Below are 4625 nucleotides of genomic sequence, written 5' to 3' on the forward strand. Positions count from 1 at the left end.
GATAATGAGTGCAAATTCAAAAAGTTGATTTCATTCAGCATTGAAGTGAGATGCTGCCATCATGCCCAACCTCTGCATCCCTCCCCCGCCTCATCATCTTCCTGCGTGGAGTTTTTAACTCAATAAATATTGCAACACACCTCCTATGTTGAGTACCTCGCCATCCCCGTTTTCTCACTGCCTATTGTGGACTGTCTCCTTCTACTTCTCCTCATCCAGGAGCTGCAACAAACAGAGCTTCCCTCTTCTGCTCGATCCCTCCGCATCGTCTTTGCTTCCCTCTTCTGCTCGAGATCCCTCCACATCGTCGTCCTTGCACCTGATCAGAGAGAGAGAGAGAGAGAGAGAGGGAGAGAGAGAGAGAGAGAGAGAGAGAGAGAGAGAGAGAGAGAGAGAGAGAGAGAGAGAGAGAGAGAGAGAGAGAGAGAGAGAGAGAGAGGGGGGGGGGGGGGGGGAGAGGCCTTTTTATAGTGCTCCCTCACAATGCTGTCGTCAGGCTGGATGCAACCAAGTGAAAGCATTGCTAAGCAATGGTTTAGAGAGAGAGAGAGAGAGAGAGAGAGAGAGAGAGAGAGAGAGAGAGAGAGAGAGAGAGAGAGAGAGAGAGTCTCTGCCTATATCTCAGTCTGCGTACTGCCCTGCGTGATAGTGCCCTGTTGGTGCATCACGTACAGCTGGACTAGGTTGGGCCAGGTAGAGCTGCCGTGCATTGTGAGGGATGTGAAGAGAACTATGAGGGCGATGGGGCAACAGTGAGAAGGAATAGCACCCAGCGATGGGAAAGGAGATGACACCAGGTTGAAAGTGTGTGTGAGCGCATGTGTGTGTGGCGGGCGTTCCACGGGTGGCCTTCTGGACGTCCTCTGCAGCTGTCTATCATGTGATCTGGCATACGTATGGGCTGATCTCGCAAGGAATACCAACCTTGAAAGGTAAAGCAAGATTTTATTACACTGGGTATATTCTGCAGAATTAATCCAGATCACTGGCATCGGAATATCAATGGCACATGTGTAATCGTGCCCTGTACATGAGATACAGGAAGAGATGTCTGTGCATATGGTCCAACCTGACATCTATACAAGATGTATGTGCAGATGAAAGCTATATCTGAAGAAGAATTGTATTGTATAGTTTAAATGTGTCATAAATTGATTACTTATCTCGATGTCTTCAATTATGTTGTAGAAATGTTGCCATATGATCCTTTGGTTTATTGGGCTTGGAGTAGATTTTTCTTCCTGGCATGTTCTTTTCATTGCCTGTGATTGTACGTATGAGTTCGTTCAGACTGCGCGAGAGGTGCATGGGAGACTGAAGACTCTACTCGTCTCTCTTGTTCAGGCTGCCCAAGCTGGTTAATTTTTGCGACCAATTGGCTTGTTTCTTGCAGCTACCTGATATGCTCTAAGCTTGGTGGGTCAAGACTCGTGATCATCTCCTTCCTCCATATTTTGTGCTGAAAAAGTGGGTGGAACTCCATGTCGCCTGGGTTTTTGGATAATGGGGCTTCCTTTTTAACCAATCGATGGGTTCCACGGGCACCCGTGCTTCATCCTTTCCATGACACATTCTGAACATGTAAATTTGGTCAGTTCAAATAATGTCTCTGTAGTGTATGCCCAAATTTGGCAATAAAGCCATTGTTATTGCAATTTTTGTAACATTCGTTCCTTTTTTTTTTCTTTTTTAAAGATTGCAATGGTCCCCTGCTCTTCTCAAGGGCGGGCCTTGTGATTTTATCACTTGTTCTTTTCAAACAAAGACAAAAGATGGCTTGGAAGGGAATCCCTCCATGAGGAAGAACATGTGTTGCAAACGGGTTTTGCAAGAAAGGGATTGGCTTCTCAACAAAGGCATGCAATCACACGAAGAGCTATGAGGTATGTCTTGATTGGAGAGCAAATGTATCACAAGGGGGCTGATGGTGTCATGAGAAGAGTTCTCTACCATGATGAAGTTTTTGATTGCTTAAAAGCATGTCATGAGGAAGGATGTGGAGGCCATTTTGGAGTGGAAATTACAAGAAGGAAAGTATTGAATGCTCAACTTATGTGGCCAAGTATGAATAGGGATGTTGTGCATTGGTGTAGAAGCTGTCACGAGTGCCAAATATATCAAAAGAGAAAGATGATGCCTGAGCCTTTGAGACACATTGTAAGCTATGGACCTTTTGAGAAGTGGGGTGTGGATGTAATTGGTCCTCTTCCAGGTACTAGAAATGGGAAGCACTACATACTTAGTGCAGTGGATTATATGACAAGATGGCCAGAAGCAAAGGCTAGTAGAGGGGCTACAAGCAAAGATGTATGCAGCTTTATTTTTGATTGCATATGTTGTAGATTTGGAGTGCCGTTGGAGCTTGTAAGTGATCAAGGGAAAGAGTGTAGGAATGATCTTATCACTGAATTGGTGGAGAAATTGGAGATCAAACATAGGTATGCTACTCCTTATCATCCACAATGCAACGGGTTGGTGGAGGCATTCAATGGAGTTTTACAGAAGATATTGATCAAGCTTGTGGAAGAACATCCAAAAGATTGGGATAGGTATTTGGAGAGGGCATTGTGGGCATGTAGAGTGACTCAAAAATCATCCACGAGATTCACTCCATTTCATTTGGTATATGGAGAAGAGTGTGTTCTGCCGATTAATGTGATGCTTCCTTCATTGGAGTTCATTTTGAAGCATAGTTTGGTTGAGGAAGAGCATGTAAAAGAGAGACTGACATCTATGCATAGCCTCTTGTTGGATAGAGAAAGTGCCATTAGATACTATGAAGACTTGGGAAGAAGAAGGGCTGATGTATTCAATGAAAAGATAAAGGAAAAAGGGCTATGTGAAGGCATGTTGGTTATGAGGTATAATAGTGCTTTGGACAATACCTTTCAAACAAAGTTCAAGGCAAAGTGGGAAGGTCCTTTTCTGGTGCATAAGGTGTATGATAATGGAAGCTATCAGCTCAAGGACTTGGATGGAAAGATGCATAAGGTAAGAGTCAATGGGATCCGAATCAGGCCTTATGTGACCAGAATCATGTGATGAAGCAAGAAATGTACATGAAACACTTGAAAGTGTTCCATACTTGTTGGGGGGGCAATATGTGACGTGTTTTTACAGAATGATGCAAGCCATCCCAAAGACTTTGGAAAGGGTTTTTTAATGCTTTTGGGTCCCTTATATGTAAATAAAGCATGCTTGTACAAAGTGTACAAAGGCGGTGTGTGCCAGCTGTCTCTACGCATGCGGGCCAGTTGTGCGGGGTGCATAGTTTTGCTGTTTTTGTACATAGACGTGTTGAGACTTGAAAGAGTCACTTAGTACTTGAAAAATATGAAAAAAACTGAGTTTTTATCAGCTTGAGGTCGTGAGTGAGTGGGGGATTTGACAGAGGAAGATCTAGTAGCAAGAAGCCCTGATTGCCGCGAGGAATAGAGGCGTTTGGGAGTAGAGCAGCCTGTCTTGCTAGTCGAGGGCCCGATGTGGTGAGTTGAGAGTGTGTCTCTCCTCAATGGGCTGATGAAATTGGGTGCTTAGATCTGCATATTGACCTCTCTTCATCTTGTTTTGAGGTATGGTGGCTATGGTGTGTGCAGCTCCTTGTGGTGCAGCTAGTCGAGGGTAAACTATGTGCTGCAATGCCTTGCTTGTACATATATCAAAGGGCAAGGTTTCCCCCAAGTTTTCCATCACTTTTTTTGATTTTTTTTGCTGAACTTTGTGGGTTTTCAAATTAAGCTTGATTTGAGTGGGTTTTGGTCAAGCTATGTGTATATATGAGAGCGCCTATGGAAGCCCTACTAGCACATGGAAGGGCGTTTGAAAAGAAGTGAAGCTCTTTGAGTTATGGTCAAAAGTGCAGAGATTTCCATGGTTTTTTTCTCACTTTTTTCCTTGATTTTATTGCTTCCTTGGTGTCTTTGAGTGCAATGGAGTGTAGTGGGAGTTGTAGCGGTGTAGAGGGAAGCTAGTCGGAGCTAGTCGAGGCTAGTCAAGGTTGAGTGTGTGTGAAATTGAGAAAAGTAGTGAGAGAATATCATCCCATATTATCTCAAGAGAGCTATACTCTTCATCCTCTTTTCTTGGTGTTGGTTTGAGGTGTTGTAGAGGCCAGCCCCCCAATCCTTCACACCGTCTTGCTACTTTCCAAGAGGGAGACAAGGTTTTCCTCAAGGTTCCAGAGCTTTCAAAAAGTATGAAGACTGGAAAAGTTGCTAAATTTTCACCATGGTATTGTGGACCATTTACCGTTCTCAAACGTATATGTCAAGTGGCATATAAGTTAGCTCTTCTTGAGCACTCACCAATTAATCCTCTTTTTCATGCTAGTTGTTTACAAAAACAGCTGAGACAGAATGATAATTTTATTGACACGTGTGTTAGTTGACATTATAGAACCACCAAGCATCCTTCATGAACTCGAAAAGATCATGATCTTTGCACCAGACATCATGTCAGATGACAGGTGTTGGTTACATGGCTACATAGACCTGAAGAAGACTCTACATGGGAGAATGTCTCTACACTTAAGAAACGTTCTTCTATGTTTTTTTTCAAGGACAAAAATGATTCTCCAAGGGGGGGGGGGGGGGGGGGTAATGTAAGTATATGGGTCCTACGGGCAA

This window comes from Adiantum capillus-veneris, chromosome 21, assembly GCF_014529385.1.
Source record: "Adiantum capillus-veneris isolate H3 chromosome 21, ASM1452938v2, whole genome shotgun sequence".
Lineage (NCBI taxonomy): Eukaryota > Viridiplantae > Streptophyta > Polypodiopsida > Polypodiales > Pteridaceae > Adiantum > Adiantum capillus-veneris.